General features: G+C 39.9%; 1 pseudogene; it reads right to left on the reverse strand.

Moving 5' to 3' along the window:
- Window positions 1-19,375, reverse strand: part of LOC117471605 — a 195,317-nt pseudogene that overhangs the window by 120,117 nt on the left and 55,825 nt on the right.

A 19,375-nucleotide genomic window follows, 5' to 3' on the forward strand; every position in this document is an offset into this window, starting at 1 on the left:
ATTTATACGAAAAACAGTGGATTTCGGGTCTAACTACGACTAACTGTCTCAACGTGGCCAAATTAACGGTTTCTAATTAAGATGTTTCTTTTGTTCAACAATAACACAAATATGAAACAGTTATTTATTTCCTGGCAGTCTAAGCAAGTCTCATAAACGTAATCCAGTAAACTTAATTCACACGTAAGCTTCCAATAGAGATATAGAAAGAGACAGAGGATGAACAACAGATGAAGCCAAGTGTTTTTTCTCCGTCTTAGAGATGTCACCTGAATGGATTGCTTGCCTATTAAGCAACTCTCCAGCATTTCTTCCCTTGCCTTCTTCTCTGTAGTATAAATTAATGTCAGGTCCAACCAGAAGCTAATGTGATGCCTGCCTAATGGAGAGCTAAGGAGTGTCTACAAAAACAACATTTATTTCAATCTCCATTCCTTCTGCCTTTCACAGGAATCACTAATGTCAGCTGGCTTCATCCCAAGGGGGGAAATGTTATCCGTCATTTGTTGGACTAAAACATAAGTCATTGCCTTTCCATCCACATGCATCCATATTTGCTTTATTCATAAAACCCTTTCTATTGACAGTCTCACTTGATGTCTATTTGACTGTTTATACCCATTAGTGTTTTGCAACCACTCAGTCATATCTGCTTTTTACTCATATTTACCGTTTTCACTCAAAAGTATAGACACTATCCCACTTTTATACGTCTCTTAAACACGTAGCCATCTTTATATTTCTCTTCAGAGAGGCCCTATTGTTGTGGATTTCCCTTTCCTGTAGTGTGTTATAAAGATGCATGTAAATGGTCTGCAAAGACTAAAATGATCTTGTGACAGTCTCACTTTTTTGTCTGTTTCCCTGTTTCATCTACCTCTCCGTATGTCTTCAGTATATTCTCTCTTTCCTCTTCACTGGTTTCCCTTTTCCCTCTTTCTCTATATCTTGCTTCAATGAATTCTAACCACTCAGTCACATCTCTACTTTCTCTACTCACTCACTCTTACCCTTTCCACTCAGTGTTACTTACAGATATATGGAGTGTGTGTTTGGGGAGTTTGGCTGAGTCACACATGACCTCACAGTAAGTGCTGCTCTTAAGAAACTTGATCAGCTGCTCAACCGTCGGGCAGTGAAAGAAACGCACTGCTGCTACTGTGATCTAAACTCCAGTCCATTCTTATAAATGTACAACTTATGAAGGTATGTGTGTAACACTGGTAGAATACACAAACACTGCACTAAAACATAAAGACATGAGTCCTAGCGCAGATCAAACCGTTTGTAACTGGAACCTGAACTCTCTGAGGGCCGGTTTTCACACATGTCCTCGATTACAGAACATCTGCCGTAACAGATCAGGCACAAAAGTCAGTATACTGTGTGTATTGTGTGTGTATATAGGTATATACATATTTGCATGTTTATATATATATATATTTGTTTTTGTATTTGGGATTGTGGGAAACAGTATTTGGATCTCTCTGTCTGTACACACAAACTGAACGATTGACAATAAAGTTGACTTTGACTTTGATACGTGTAACTATCTGGACATGGATCCAGTCTGCCATCAATCAATCGTATTGTATTTGTATACAGTATAATATTACAAACTACACTTTGGTCTCAGGGGGCTTTATTGTCCATAAAACATCACCTTCTCTCCTTCGACCCTTGCAGGAAACTCTCCCAAGAAAACCCCACATTTTAAAACGTTTTTAGAAACCTTGAGAGAGCAACGGAGCAGGATCCCTCTTCCAGGACGCCACTGTATCTCTAATAAGGGCACTCTCTGGCACAACACAAATATGAATAATGTGAAGGTATCTAAAAGAAAAGTGCACCACCAGCGGTTGTGCATTTATCATTTGAGGGGAAACACGTTCAAAATACAGGGATTGTTGTCATTTCACAGCTAAATCCACAACTTACAGAATCCATGAGAGCGATCTGGTTGAAAGGAAAGTCAAGTACTTCTTAAACTGCTGTGACTACTTTTTAGGATAATGTTGCTGCTGCCCAATTGTTTTTTATTTTATTTTATTTAAAGTATTATATGTGGAGGCGTGTGGCGCAGTGGGCTAGTATGTTGGTGTTGGGATCAAGGGAGCACAGGTTCAAACCCCACTGCAGTCAGCATGTCGTTGTGTCCCTGAGACACTTCACCCCAAAGTGCTCCTGTGGGGATTGCCCACAGTATTGAGTATGTAAGTCGCTTTGGATAAAAGCGTCTAACAAGTGACATGTCATGTAATAATGTTATATTTTTATTATATATTTCAATTTTTAAATTTTTTTAATGTGTTATGTAAGTTTGTGTAAGGCAGGGGTGTCAAACTCAATTTCATCACGGGCCACATCAGCATTATGGTTGCACTCAAAGGGCCGGTTGTAACTTTAAGACTATATCATTAATTAATATAACTTCATAATTAACTACGTCTGAAAGCAGAAGTCTAGAGCAAATAATTGCAAGTCTCTTCAGTAAGAATGTCACAATACGATTTTAAAAGAAAAGCCACATTCTGGAAAAACATTGATTGTGACATTTTGAAAAAGAGAAGTGACATTTTGAAAAAAAAATCTATTTATGAGAAAAAGGCTAATTCTAAGAAAAAAGGCATATTTGGACAAAAAAAGTCAAATTCTGAGAAAAAGTCAAATTTGAGATGCATTGTGGGACATGTAGTTTATGGGCAACGTGCTTCTGTAAAGTAGCATGTAACCGTATAATAAACATATTATATTCTTTGCAAGCTCTTGTGGGGCCACATAAAATGAAGTCGCGGGCCGGATTTGGCCCCCGGGCCTTGAGTTTGACACCCCTGGTGTAAGGTATGGCGTGTTTTGTAACTATGTTGTTTAAAAGAATGAAACATTAATAAACATATTGTTTAAAAAAATAAAATCCACAACTTACCACTGGAAAACTAAATATTAAATATAAATGATATTCCCTTCTTGATGTTTTCTCTACAGTGAAGACATGTGAGGATGCAGAGTGACTGCATGTGGATGGATTAGAAGTTTATACTTGACTCCTTTTTACTTATATACTTGCTATTTTTAGTTTTTATGTTTTGTACTGGTAACTGAATTCTGTGTGATATCAATTGTCTGTGGAATGTCTATGTGAAGCACTTTGCACTAATTGTATGAAAGGATTGTGGGAAACTGTATTTCGATCTCTCTGTCTGTACACACAAACTGAAAGATTGACAATAAAGTAGACTTGTGACTTTGACTTGAAAGGTGCTCAGCTATACAAATAAAGAAGATTATTATTATTATACGTATCACTTTTGCAGCTTCTCTTAAAGGATATGGGCTGGACACCATGCGGATGCACCAGCTGCGGGGAAAGGTGGTCTGTTTCAGGCAGAAGAAAACCACGGGAGCCAGTTCTGGGTACGGTACCACCAACACACTGGTATCACTGCTGTCATCATCATCATCATCATCATCTTCATCATCCTCATCATCATCTTCACAGTCCCGCTGCCGTATCATCCTCTCTTCCTGAATAATCCCTTCCTCCTCCTCCTCCTCCTCCTCCTCCTCCTCTATCTCCTCCTCTTTCTCCTCCTTCTTTTTCTGGGGGCGTGGGAGGCGGTACGGGGAGGAGGTGGTGACGGCATCGACGCTGTCGCCCCTGGTTACGGCTGTCGTTACCCTGGAGATTGTTGCCGCTGACGGTGTTGTTGATGTTGCAACGCTGGGGCCCTCCTCCTCCTCGCTCGTCATGGCAACACAACGGTCTGAAATCAGAGAGAGAGAGAACATTTTTTTATTTGCAAACTCCTTAATAAATCTCAAGTCACAAATACAGTCACAAAGCAGCAGTTTATATATATCAATGTAATGAGCACTGAGTTAACATTTAACACCAAGTATGGAGAGAAAGCTGGGTAAGTCAAAGGACAGAGTTAAAGTGAGTGCTGGTACAGTAGGAGACAACTGCAAGAAAAAGAAGTAAGAAGTCAAATTCTGATATATAAGTACCCCTGAAGCGTTTGCTTGGGATGCAACAGGCTTTTTAAGTCATTTCATTTGCGTCACTGGTAGTTGCACAGACCAATAGGGATGCCAGCGATTATTCGATTTTTTGAATATTCGTTACAGTCTCCATAATCGAAGATTATTTTTAAAATTCGATTTTATTTATATATTTTTTTATTAATATTTATGTTTTTCTTTTTTTTCCTGGTTTGGTTTCAACCAAAATATAGACTAATGCTAATAATAGTAATAGTATTAATAATTGTAAATGACCATTGATCACACCACCAGTTTGTTTTACTGTAAACTGCGGCTACTACTTCGAACTGACAAGTGCAAATGAAGTGAAATGCAAGCTCTGCGAAAATACTTTTTTTTTTTCTCTCCCGCGGGGGGGGGGGGGGTTCGAATAATCGATTAATATTCGCCAGGGCTGTCCGATTTTCGATTTTGATCATGGTCAGTTTCTGGCATCCCTACAATGGGTATAATCTGCTTTTAGATGGACGGTTCCTATAACAAGCAAAGGACTTTCATCCCTAGGACCGCTGCTTATGTGAAACCTAAATCTCAGCAACATTTTGTGTGTGAAGACAAAAAGATGACAAGTAGGTATCAGATTACTTTTCCAAATTCACAATATAGTTGTTACCACTAAGAGGTCATTGAGCACACTTCTTTGTGTTTGGCTGTTCTGACAGTGAAGGTGTGAAGCGACAGAAAGTCATTCTTAACTTTGCTGCCACATAACTCCTGATCCATGGGCCGACTCACAGAAGTTGCTACAAGCAGGAATACATATAGCAATCACACTTGTAAGTCTATCTGAGGCCAAATATTACCTCCAACAGTTCTCAGTCATCCATTTGCAAACGCTGAAACATATAGCGTTTAAAAAAAGCCTTTTTCTTAATGTCTTCCATTTTTGTAAAGCACTTTGAATTGCCTTGTGTTGAAAGGTGCTATATAAATAAACTTGCCTTGCCTTGCCTTGCCTTAAAGAGTTCTGTTTTGTGGCAAGAAAGTGCTCTTTTTCTCTTAATTGATGACTAAAATGAAAAGGAAATTAGGCATTTACAAATTCAACCAGCTTAGGTCGGACATGTTCCAAAATGTTTATGGTGTAAACATTATAGATTTCCGTCTGCACAGATCAGTGCATTCGTAATATGGATGATAACTGCAGATTTAGTTATAATCCAATCTCTTTCATTTGAGTTAATTCACTATATCTAGAAAACAATTGAACATGGTACCCAGATATCACGAGTCATTACTGAATGTTACGGTTGTGTGATCACTGAATGAAATAAGGTCAGAGGTAGAAAGGAAGCAACAAAGACTAACTGCTGAAAGGTTGGAGAGAAATAAAGGAGAAATGGAAAGTGGTGGGGAGAGTTCAGTGGTTTAGTCAGAGGCTCAGTGTGGAGAGGAATCAATACTGTGGAGCTGGAGAGAGAATAGAGGAGCTCCTGATACCACTGAGTGGAACCTCACCATGGATTTCCAATGAGCTGCTCTCAATGAAAGCTTCTGAAAGCTCAAGTCCACTTCAGTCTCAGCTTCAAGAGGTCCTTAAAGTGGCTTGTGTTGGTTTGTATGTATTGGATTTCAGGTTTTATTTATCTTTGAGGTTTTGAGAAAGCCTGTTCGTCGCTCAAGGATCCAAGATGGCGAGAATTTCCAAGAGGACCACCAATGATGGCTTGGAAATATCATTTTTCACCATAATACAGAGATGGCAAAAGTACACACATCCTTTACTCAAGTAGAAGTACAGATACTCGTGTTTAAAAATACTCTGGTAAAAGTAGAAGTACTGACTAAACTTCTTTACTCAAGTCAAAGTAAAGAGGGCTTTGAAATGTACTTCAGTAAAAAGTACCCATAACTAGCAGCTGTTTTAAAGAGTACCTGACCTCCCTTTATATTAATAGAACAATAATGTCATTGTTAGCTAATGAATGTTTCCATGCTGAACAACGGCAACATGACAACGTTTTCATTGGTCCCTCTTCTTTAGAGAAGACCAGGAAATGATGGATACACGGATCGTGTTCAAATCAATAGGCACGCAATGACTCTAAATAATAATGATCACGCCACCAAACACACATTCAAACTAAAGGAACCAGCCTGTTTGGGAAATGTGAGAAGTAGAAAGTACAGGTATTTGTGTTCAACATGTAAGAAGTAGAAAGTACAGGTATTTGTGTTCAAAATGTAAGAAGTAGAAAGTACAGGTATTTGTGTTCAACATGTGAGAAGTAGAAAGTACAGGTATTTGTGTTCAACATGTAAGAAGTAGAAAGTACAGGTATTTGTGTTCAACATGTAAGAAGTAGAAAGTACAGGTATTAGTGTTCAACATGTAAGAAGTAGAAAGTACAGGTATTTGTGTTCAACATGTAAGAAGTAGAAAGTACAGGTATTTGTGTTCAACATGTAAGAAGTAGAAAGTACAGGTATTAGTGTTCAACATGTAAGAAGTAGAAAGTACAGGTATTTGTGTTCAACATGTGAGAAGTAGAAAGTACAGGTATTTGTGTTCAACATGTAAGAAGTAGAAAGTACAGGTATTAGTGTTCAACATGTAAGAAGTAGAAAGTACAGGTATTTGTGTTCAACATGTAAGAAGTAGAAAGTACAGGTATTTGTGTTCAACATGTAAGAAGTAGAAAGTACAGGTATTTGTGTTCAACATGTAAGAAGTAAAAGTAATAAGTAGTGGAGTAAAGTACTGATACCAGAAAAATGTACTTAAGTACAGTAACAAATTATTTGTACTCCACTACTTCCCACCTCCCGCCATAATATCAAACATGTTTACTACGCAGAAACCAAATTCAGACGTCAGGTGTTACTCAGAAGCTTATTTTTACCATGTCCAAGCCATAAAATCAAAACAATCTGCCAATGGTAAACTGGGTACCCTAACATGTATGGTAGTGGTGACATTTTGGGGTGTAGGAGTGCAGTAGTAGAGGCACACTTTTGAACTATTAATTGTACTCACATAGAAGAATAGTGTTAGTGTGATTGATCGTCCCAAATTATTTCTAAAAGGCCCAACATTTTAATATTTTGTGTTTTTAAAATGCCACCAAAAAGTTCTGAAGAACGTTCGACATTTGGTAATTTCACTTGCCCATAGCAGAACAAAATCACAAAATTGATAGAGTGGTTTAAATTCTGTGAAAAAAATACTGTTCCCTTGGCTGGAAATGGCGGCCATCTTGGAAAAGGGTGGTCATTTTGATAATTCAAGTGGGATTTTTTTAACAAATGGCCCCAGAGGGATGAACATGGACATGCTCATGCTTTTATCCAATTTTGAAAATGTGTTACGTCTATATACAGCTCTAAGAGGAATGTAAAAAAAGACAATTAATTAATGTTTAGTTGCACTTTTTGGGTACAGTGTTGCTGTTGTGCTGCTGTGTTTGTTGTATTTTTGTAACTCTGGCACAACAATTTCCTTCGGGATAAATAAAGTCTTATCTTATCTTATGTTTGGAATCAGTTGATCAGCGGCAAACGAAATGCAGCATAACAAGAAAGCTTAATGTCACATCTTTGCAACAGAGAGAGAAACAGCAGCTAATTAGAGCTACAAGTGAAAGAGGGGGTATACTGTATCCTTAGAATAAAAAAAAATACAATGAGATGGAAATTGATGTTTCTGAATCGACTGAGAAATAAACACTTAATGCAGGAAATCTCTGAATCTGGCAGAATAATGATCCAGTCATTGGTGAGATAACATAAAACTTTATTGAACCCTGTTGGGAAATTAGGTTTTGCAGCAGCAGATAATGGGATGCCTGCAAGGGAGGGAACAGATCAACTAGGATGTACAATTGGGAGATGTAGAAACAAATACATGCGGTAGTAACATTTGATCAGTATGTTTCTGACAATTCAAATGAGTTGCAACAACTGCTAATTGCAGTCCTGTTGTGCATGTTGTATTACTGTCAATCACTTATTTAATTCACGGAATAAACGTTTGACATGTTGGAAAATACACTGATTTGCTTTCCTTTGGAGACAAGAAAATGAATATAATTATCATGTATTTACACTAATTATAAATGATATTTTACAGTTTGTTTCATCTGACTCTCAGCTCGAAAGAAAATATGTTTATTAAATGCAAAATGATTGCCAAATTAAGGAGTAAGGGATCAACAATGTGAAGGTTTTCACTTCTTTTGAGAGTCTTTGATTCTCACAGTTGCAGTCAAAAATAACTTTGTAGTGATTGTTGTACAAGTTTTGCACATTGAATTATGATTTTTGTTCATTCGCTAAATATGAAACTGTTCTTTTGAGTTTTTTGGGGGGTAAGTCAACCTCATGTCTTGTATACGATGTCCCTATGGGCCTACAATCCTAAAGGGTGTGTGTATGTACAGTTGGACCTACTGTAATCAGAAATGTGCTCACTACTGCCACTGGTAATCTCAGGCTATATTGCAACAATCCATTTCAATAAAAAGAGGAGAGTGAATGGAGAAAAGATAACGATGTATTATAGCATGACATGTGATGATAATAAAGCATTGGCAGAAAGTTTTTTCTGCCTCGAATAAAGTAGTGTCTGCTATTATATAACCCCCCCATATAGTCCAGACACTGGTGGGTTGGGCTGATGGAAATCTCACGGTTAGAGTGGAGAGCCACCTGCTAAAGCCGGGCTAAAAAGAATCCCAACATCTTTAGCACTGGCTTGTTTCTCGATTTAAGTTTCAAAAGCAACGTTTTCTATAATTGGAGCGTGCTTTTTAAACCCATTTTACCATATTCTTCAGAAATGCCAAAGCTTAACGTCTCATGCTGGCGGCCCTACATTATTAAACTCCTTGTACACGTTCGTAATATTGTCATCAGTGTTTCCTACAGATCTGAAATATACTTGTGGTGGTAGCGGGGGGAGGGGGGGCGTGGCTTTGTGACGTGCAACAATATTAACATGAACCTTTCTGTTGGTCGCTTGTTAGCAGACCCTTCACGCGATAGCAGAGTGAACAGGTACAGGAGGCGTAGAGCGAGGGATCATTGTCCACTAGTTAATCGATCGCAGATGGCGTCGTGCTCGCGGACGGATAAAGAAAAAAAACGTAAATGGGTCGCGAAATATACTTTGGCGGCCGTTAATATACCTGGGCGGGCCGCCCAAGTAAAGTCTATGTGTGGGAAACCCTGTGAGGCTCACGTCATGCCCCTGCCAACCTGTGATTGGCCAGGGCCATGCTAAAGCCAATCCAGAGGCGGCTGGCTTCCCTTGCCTCAACTTCAGTTCGTACTGTAACTGTCATCACCGCCCTTATAAAGTAGCAAGCAACTGAAGCAAGTGCAATTATGGAGGGTTTCATCAAAAATAATTGTACTAAACTTCCGCTACAGCAGCAACTCAAAATGAAATCTGATGACAGGCCAATGCCCAAACTGGAGCTGTGTACAGAGAGGAAAAAGGGAGCGAATCGGACGTAAAACTTTAAATAATAAACAGCGGATTTCTAACATTTGACATTTCATGTGACCGGACTGGGTCAGTTTCCAGGGCTGAATTGTAGTCCCAGTCCGCCCCTGTTATCGTCAATGTGTCGAGAAGTTTCAGACTACTGGGTCTCCGATGGGGAGTTTATATTTATTTCTTACAAGTGTGATTCCTCAGTGCTTTGTTAGTCTGTGCCAACGATGAACTGCATGATGTAATATTCGCTGCATTGTTTTACTTTGGTTTTCTGCAGCTGTCACTGAATACTGCCTTGTACATACATCATAACACAATGAATTCAATGTGCCAGGAAATGTTACATTTATTTATGGTTTAATTAGAAATTCAGGCACGCAGAAGTCATCGTGTCACGTTGCATTATTTCATGTCGCAAAGAGTAGGAATGCACAGAGCAATCATGCTTGTTATTAGATATATAACAGGCAAGATATCAACATTAAAATGCAAAGAAATGTAATCTTCTAGTCTTTGTCAATTACCATTTGAGAAAAAATATTCATATCGAAAAAAACTGAAATTGATAATCCAGTTACTCAGAGTAAGGGTGAAACACGACTGAAAATTAACACAGGATTTAATTAACATCCAAAAACATCACTTAATTAATCAAAAGCCATAGTTTCAGATGTCCTTGAATTAATAAAATTGCTATCTCTTGGACCAAAACGTTCTACTTATAAGCAGCAGTGAGCCCAAAGCAGAGGAAGCTTAACGGTCCGTCACACATTTATGATCAAATTCCCTTTTAATTAACCCTGAGGTTAGGTTCACTTCGATGTATGAAGGGGCATGGCTCCCATTAATCTGTCAGAGATATAAAAAAGATCTCGCTGTAATGTACTGTAGTGAGAACGATTTCCTCTTATGAAACATAGAAACAGCGTCTAAAAGAGGTAAAATAAGTCTAGTCGATCATTGCTCCATTTTAATCATTCAAAACAAATGTCAACATATTATCAAAAGTCAAAGGATGTGCAACAACATTTAATAAGAAGAGAACAAACATGTCAACATTACTGCCATCGCAAGTGACCTGAAAAAGGAATCATTTCTTGCTCGCCTTCCACCTGGTTGACTCTAATGATCCATGTTACTGCATCACTCTGTTGAATAATAACCATAATTACTCGAAGACGACAGACAGGGGCTTTTACATAATGTTTGTTCTACCCTTTTTAACACTGTGAGCAGCCCAGTAAATTACGCCTTATTGCAAAATAGACAACATAATTGTTTTTTCGAGGTCATACGAGAAAGTCATTTAGAAGTTTTGAGGGCCAAACAAAGCTCAGCGCAAGTTCAACCAGGAAGACTTTCTTTATATCCTGTAATTCACATAGTTCCTTCTTACTACGCTCAATCAGCGATCTGGGGCGTTCACTCTTAAGCTGAACCTATCACTTACATCTCTATTCCCACAAGCCAATCACAGCGCAGCGTCAAACCTTTAAATCTGCTCTCTCCCCTCCTGACTGCTGTCATAGCAGGTAAGGTAAGGTACGTATATTTATAAAGCACATTTTCAGACACAGAGGCAATTCAAAGTGTTTTAAATCATCATTAACACTTAATAATAATAATAATAGAAGACAACAGAAAGGAACACAATAAATAAACATAATGGAATAACAGATTCATAAAAACCAAGCATAAAAGAGATAGTTTAAAAACATCATTGTAAATACAGTAGGTGCTAAAACAAGTTAAAAGACTTCTGGGTGAGCAGCTGAAAAAAGTTATGTTTTTAGCTTCGACTTAAAATAACTCAGCGTTGGTGAAGACTTCAGGTTTTCTGGACGTTTGTTCCATTTGTGGGGAGCATAACAACTAAAAGCAGCTTCGGCAGGTGACTCGACGCAGCCCTCCTCCACCTCCCATTCCTCCCAATCCACGTTCAAGCTTAAACCACTCATCTCCATCCATCCCTTCATGCCTCCACCATCCCCTCCCGAATGATACTCTCGCACAACGGGGTCTGATCGCCAAACACTATTATGGCGCATTTCCACTGCAGGGCCTCGCTCGGCTTAGTACGGTATAGTTAGGCCTTGGTAGGCCAGGTTCACTTTAAGCTGCGTTTCCATTACAGTTTAGTAGCCTGGGCAGTAACTATAGTAACGCAGTGTAGGCGGAGCCGTGACGTCATCTTCAATGAGAACCACAGAAAAACAACATCAGCCGTTAGCAGTTAGCACTCAGAGCTCACAGCTCCTCATATATGTTCAGAAACTAGACAAAAGTTAAACAAGTACACACCACAGACTGCCTGTGTCATGGCGAATACAGTCGCTGCTTTATTTATGTCTGTATAGGCCGTTGTTGTGAGTGTGGACGGTCGGAGCATATACTGCGTTAGCTTAGCCGATCTCCATTCAGAAAACACGCGTTTTAAAAGGTTTTTCTCCTGCCGTCTGTCTGCAGACTTGTCAAAGCATTAATTCATGGTTTTTACTAACCGGTATCAGTATGTTGTTACTTCGGCATCATTTTGAAACGTGTATTACAATTAAATCACGGTCAAATATGTTCATCTTGTTGTAGTTGTAGCCCCCTTGCCAGAGATTCTCTCTCTAGTTTAGCATACTCAGCCCGACTCAGCCTGGTTGTTGGCCCGCTAAGAACCTCTATTTTATGGGGCCAGATAAACTGTGAAATAGTACCCGCTAGCCGGTACTACGCCAAGTGGAAACGCAACCAAAAACGGGCCGTGCACGGGACGGCACGCTTAAACCGCGCTCCGCGCTGTAGTGGAAATGCACCATTACACTCATCTATGTATTATTGGCAATAAATATATATTGTAACATCAAAACAAGTCTCTCCTGATTGAACTTGTGTGAGTGGTGAAGTGATGACGTATTTGTTTAGGCCGACCACGAAGGCAGCATCTCCCTGGTTCCCTCAGTTAAAAGGCAATGGGATATATATTGTTTTTTTTATTATTATTTCCCCCGGTAAGCCAATGATTTACCGGTCCATTTCCTCTGCGGACAACAAAGCAAATGTTCTGCCTGAAATACATTTGGTTCAGCTGAAAGGCAGTAAAGCACAATCCTAGATGAAGCTGTTATTTCTGAGTGGTGATGTTTGATTAACGGCATGGTTTAACCCTAACTGATCACATGTCAGTCAGCACAGACTGTATATCTGGCATGAACAGTGAAAAAGTTATTCTTAATAAATGAAAAGGTAGAGTGATCCGGCTAATGCATGAGGAACAGAATGTTCTGCTCTCACACTCAGAGCTTACTGGCAATGCTCAGAAGGATTTAGCTAATTTACTTAGTGTTTATATTCCATAAACATATCCAATGTTTCAGAACAATACATGAGCACTAAAGCAAGGCTGGTCAACATCTAGAATTCCCTGCACGAACGTGTGTGTGTTTCTTATTTATTATTCCCGGTCACTGACGTATTTATTTGACTGTAAACAAAAGAATGCTTCATTTCTAGCTGTTTTAAGTGTCCTGCAGTTTAAGAGGTACCACACTGAAAAATGTTCACGATGCTCACACTAACAAATAAAATGTCTCGCTGTTCTGTACGGTCAGGAGTTTAATTACAATACAAAACAGATTTTAGCTTGGAAAGAGAAGGGCATTTTGACGACACAAAACACAGCGATACTACTCCACATGTCTCCAGTTCGTAGGAGAGAATTGCAGACTCCAAACCGAAGACAAGATAACGCCTGATGATGTCTTGTCCTGACAAAGAGGTAACTTTGCAACTATTCACACAAACTCTTACCCTCCTGGCATCTCAAATCCCCCAGGACTCATTTGTCCACCACAATGGAAAATTCTAGAAGAACTCTACGATACCATTTATTTTTGCTTGGGCCATGCTCTCCATTTCCGACTCTATTGCATTCCTGAATCATGAAAGTGTGAGGAGGCTTGTCTAGCCTATGAATGGCCTGTCATCTACCCATGAGTTCAACAACCCTATTATTCTGTTCATTGAAAACAAGCTGCTGCAGTAGTGCAGTTTCTCTGTCTAAGATGTAATCAAGGACAATAACAAAACCTGTCAATGCTGTGGAGACGAATCCATCACACATTTAGGTTAGAAGCTAACTGGGAAAATGTTTGCTGGGGTAATAAATCAAGTGGGAAGTATGGACATTTTGTCATAGACTTCTATACAACCGGAGTTATTTTTGACAATTAGCAGATCCCCCCCCCCCCTGCTGAGTATTGAAGAATATGCATTTCCTCACTGGTTTCACAATTCTCGCCCAAAGGCTGCCACTTTAAAACACACATACAAACAGAGTGTAGCAGTTGTTAGCCTCTAAGGGTAACACCGAGCTAGCTAGGGCTGTTAATAATTGACAGCCTTAGTCTTGACATTAAGTAATGTTATTTAATGTCCGATGCTTATAAAAGAGGTTGTGAACCATCAAACCTTATTTCCGATTGTTTCTCCTTTGTAAAACTTCAAGAAATTAATCATGTAAGCTTCAGGTATGTAGTTAAGCTTTAGTGGCGTTATCAACAACGCAAGACCACGATGCAAAGAACCAGCCAGAGATAACCAACATAACCACACACTGACATACTCACTGAAACTTTATTTAAGTTAACTGCTAGCTAACCATTTTTGTGTTGATGTGTTTTGATGTGACAAAAAGTTGGGGCTCACTTTGACACACACCAATAGAAACCTTAACATAAACAGAGTAATCCAGACCAAACATTACCCTCAACATGGCTGGATAGCTGAACATCAGCACAATGAAACCTGTAAAGCCCACACACCCCCACCAAGACTGTCCCTCACACCCACAGAGCCTTAGACTCTCACACAGATCCCACTGCAGGAACCAGAAACAAACATTAAAGGTCACCTATTATACTGTTTGTCATCAGTACATCACAGGTCTCAGATATATACAAAGCCTGTCTCTGATTGGCTGAAACACCAAACAGATCATTGCAGCATCCCATAATCCCCTCTGTTTCAGCCCTGTTTCCAAAGTGCTGATTCTCTGTCTGTTACTTTAGATGAAAATAAGGAGCCCCTCCCCACGCCCCTCTGAGAGAGATTTGGTTAAAAAGAACTCAATGGTGCTCTAGGAGGAGATTCAGGTGATAAGGTGGGGGGGGGGGGGGGGGGGGTTCCTTGGTTGCTGATTGGCTAATTGTTACACAAGACACAACATCGTTATGACATCATACGGCCCGTCCACACGGCGGCGTGCGTTGAAGCTTCAACGCTTCTGCCTATTCACTTTGAATGGGGTGACGTCACGCTTTGCCGAACTGCATTGTGGGAGCATTGTGGGAGCGTTGCTTCGCTTTGCTCGCGTTGCTTCGCTTTGCTCGCGTTGCTCGCTTCAAAAGTTGAGCAATGTTCAACTTTTGAAGCTTCGGCGGAAGCGTCAGCCAATCAAATCATATGCCAGTACAAACTCTAGCCAATCAAACCGCGTGCTTGTGTGTCCGGGGCGGGAGATTCATGTGATTGGTTGTTGGTCGAGTTTCAGACACACTCACCGGCAAGTTCAACGCACGCCGCCGTGTGGACGCTGCGATCAAGTGTCCAAAATCTGATCAGCTCATTTTCAGACAGGTTTTTATATAAATGGATCAGGACAAAAAGAGAGAGAATCTTTTTTCTTGAAACTTTCAGAGTCTCTTTACACAGAGGGGACACATGTTGATGTAGAAGAGACATGAAGAAGAGGGGACACATGTTGATGTAGAAGAGACATGTGTCCCCTCTGTGTAAAGAGAGAGTCTCTTTACACAGAGGGGACACATGGAAAAGACATGAAGAAGTGGATTTTGCATAATAGGTGACCTTTAATGATGAAGGGCTTCAGCAGACCCAGTGGAGCTCGGTTCTGCTCCCACTGTCCCCCATCCACATTTTCCTCAGCTATTTGCTCATCAACTTTTCCGATAGAGAAGCAAACGAGTGCTTATCCCCGTTCACACCAAACATGCAAACTAGCTCGGTTCAGAAATTGATTTAAAAGCCTCTGAAGCAGCAGCACTGCACAAGTTGGGGGTTCAATTCCCTATGGATAAAGACACTAACATTCCCATATGCAAAATACAATAAATATATAATTTATAACATTGCGCTTTGATTGAAACATTTTCATCTCCTATGGATTTGAAAGATCACATGAGATTAATTGAACTTGACTTTCTCTCCCAGCTGTGCAATCGGAGATGTTTAAGGTTCCTGACAGCTGGTTTTTCCTTCTTTTTGAGACTTTCAGCACTATATAAATACTGTTGCCGGCGCATTCGGCATGCCCAAAGGAAATCATTAGTTGTTTACAAAATGTACACTGAAGTCCCATTTGAAATATGAAGTAGCAGTGAGCATAAATACCCACTTTTTCAGGCAATTTTCTACCTAATTAGACAAATTAGTGTCAACGACAGGTGCTGGAGATTGTTAAAGCATCGCTGTCCGACAGTAAAGGGACATGTAAAGCTCAGCTCAACTTTTTCTAATATGCTTTTAAATCTTAATGGGAAGACACAAAACAAGGAAAAAACTGAATTAAAAAATGATCCATGCAACTGTCCCAAAAACAAGCTGCAAGTGAAATGTCTCACAATGGGCCACATCTGAAAGGTCATGAGCACAAAATAAAACTTTGATGGGATGTGTTAGAAATTAAAATCAATGTTTTATGGCATAATTTAGTCTAAAACATACCGTCAGTTTAAAAGCAGTCTTATGAAGAACTCATTGATTTCAGTATTGTGTTCACACCTTAAAAGGTGTGAAAGGAGGGATTGTTAGAAATTAAAATCAATGTTTTATGGCATAGTTTAAACATTCCGTCAGCTTAAAAGCAGTTTTATTCTGAAAATCCTTCATTTCCGGTTAGCATTAGCATGTGGCTAACGTTTTGAAACCGTGAATTGAAGGTGAAATGACATGTGATGTTGTACACTAAACACACTGGGATTAGCACTCATTTATTGACGCTGAATAACGTTTATCAGGGAATGTTTAAATAACCACAGACACCAGAAGGATGTAATTTAGCAAAAAAAAAAAGCAGGAATTGCATTGGACCCGCCCCCCCGACGACGCTGGCCAATAGGAGAAGACCTCAGATGACAACAGGAAGACAAGGAGTTCTCGCCTCCTGACCTGGGCTGACCAACACATGGGGAGAGTGTCTCCGCTTGCAATTTCATTTGTAAACCACCGCATCTTTTGTGTAATTAAATGCTGTTAACTTTTATAAGCTTGCCTTGACTCTTTTCAGTCTCTCCTGCTCTCGGGGTTCAAGAATATCTAACAGATGCGTAACATTTAGTAATTTTAAGCGATGATGTTGCTGTAGGCTGGATCAATATTTGGCTGTAGCAGAAAGAAGGGAATAATAATTGGAGACTGGAGGATTGTTGAGCACATAATGGTTTGGGTTTAAGGCGTCTGGTTGGTGTGTTCTTTATTTTACTTTAAGGCTGCAGGGACTTTCCTCTTAGTGTGGAAGTATACTCAATGTTGTGCATGAATGGCTGCTTTTCCACAGTCACTGAAAAATAGGTTGTTTTTAAAGCCAGAGCAGATAGGGTTGAAGAAGTAGCACCAAAGCAAAGTGAGTTAGACAAACAAGAAGTGTTCTCCCCAAAACTTTAGTGAAGAAACTTGTAGGTTATTTCAGGCCTCAAGCTATATTTTTGCACAAAATGTATTAGGTTTCTCCAAAGGACAAATGGAAATGACTTATATGACGGATAAATACAGAGAACTATCTCAAGCTGCAGCAGGAGAAACCATTTTGTTCCGGAGAAAAGAGATTGGAAAGCTATCTTGTTGACTGTAAAATGTTAAACGAAAAACAGAAAATAATCAATAACTTGTTAAAAAGAACAGATTTAGCAAGATCCAACTGCAGTCCTCTGGTTTAAACACTAAGGATTAGCAAAGGACGAACCGGGAATTCAACAGCTCCTTCAGCGCTTTTCATTAAATCTGCTGACAAGAGATTTTTAGCTTTTTAAACACCAAGAAACTTCTATATTATTTTTCTACATTAAAGGTCACCTATTATGCAAAATCCACTTCTTCATGTCTCTTCTACATCAACATGTGTCCCCTCTTCCTCATGTCTCTTCTACATCAACATGTGTCCCCTCTTCTTCATGTCTCTTCTACATCAACATGTGTCCCCTCTTCCTCATGTCTCTTCTACATCAACATGTGTCCCCTCTTCTTCATGTCTCTTCTACATCAACATGTGTCCCCTCTTCTCCATGTCTCTTCTACATCAACATGTGTCCCCTCTTCTTCATGTCTCTTCTACATCAACATGTGTCCCCTCTTCTTCATGTCTCTTCTACATCAACATGTGTCCCCTCTTCTTCATGTCTCTTCTACATCACCATGTGTCCCCTCTTCCTCATGTCTCTTCTACATCAACATGTGTCCCCTCTTCTTCATGTCTCTTCTACATCAACATGTGTCCCCTCTTCTTCATGTCTCTTCTACATCAACATGTGTCCCCTCTTCTTCATGTCTCCTCTACATCAACATGTGTCCCCTCTTCTTCATGTCTCTTCTACATCAACATGTGTCCCCTCTTCTTCATGTCTCTTCTACATCAACATGTGTCCCCTCTTCTTCATGTCTCTTCTCCATCAAACATGTGTCCCCTCTTCTTCATGTCTCCTCTACATCAACATGTGTCCCCTCTTCTTCATGTCTCTTCTACATCAACATGTGTCCCCTCTTCTTCATGTCTCTTCTACATCAACATGTGTCCCCTCTTCTTCATGTCTCTTCTACATCAACATGTGTCCCCTCTTCTTCATGTCTCTTCTACATCAACATGTGTCCCCTCTTCTTCATGTCTCTTCTCCATCAACACTGTGTCCCCTCTTCTTCATGTCTCTTCTCCATCAACATGTGTCCCCTCTTCTTCATGTCTCCTCTACATCAACATGTGTCCCCTCTTCTTCATGTCTCTTCTACATCAACATGTGTCCCCTCTTCTTCATGTCTCTTCTACATCAACATGTGTCCCCTCTTCTTCATGTCTCTTCTACATCAACATGTGTCCCCTCTTCTTCATGTCTCTTCTACATCAACATGTGTCCCCTCTTCTTCATGTCTCTTCTACATCAACATGTGTCCCCTCTTCTTCATGTCTCTTCTTCATCACCATGTGTCCCCTCTGTGGAAAGAGACTCTGAAAGTTTCAGGAAAAAAGATTCTCTCTCTTTTTGATCCATTTATATAAAAACCTGTCTGAAAATGAGCTGATCAGATTTTGGCCACTTTATGATGTCATAACGATGTTTTGTCTTGTGTAACCATTAGCCATCAGCAACCAAGGTAACCCCCCCCCCCCACCTTATCACCTGAATCTCCTCCTAGAGCACCATTGAGTTCTTTGTCACCAAATCTCTCTCAGAGGGGCGTGGGGAGGGGCTCCTTATTTTCATTTAAAGTAACAGACAGAGAATCAGCACTTTGGAAACAGGGCTGAAACAGAGGGGATTATGGGATGATGCAATTATCTGTTTGGTGTTTCAGCCAATCAGAGACAGGCTCTGTATATATCTGAGACCTGTGATATATTGATGAAGAGGAGGATAATAGGGGACCTTTAACGTACAGTACATTGGCAAATCAAGCCAATGATAAAGATGTACCCTAATATACTTATGTTATCCACAGATACTGATCTCACTCGCAGCATGTTTTACAGAATTCCTGGCAGTGGGTGATGGATCTGTTGCGGGTCATATCTCCTGTCAGATAACCGCCCTACATCTCCATCCTGGACCACAGAGCCAGCTGGCTGCCGTCCAATCAGCTCATCTCTGCCTCTTCCACTGGTTCTAAGTAGTTGTT

This window comes from Trematomus bernacchii, unplaced genomic scaffold (genome assembly GCF_902827165.1).
Source record: "Trematomus bernacchii unplaced genomic scaffold, fTreBer1.1, whole genome shotgun sequence".
Classification (NCBI taxonomy): Eukaryota; Metazoa; Chordata; class Actinopteri; order Perciformes; family Nototheniidae; genus Trematomus; species Trematomus bernacchii.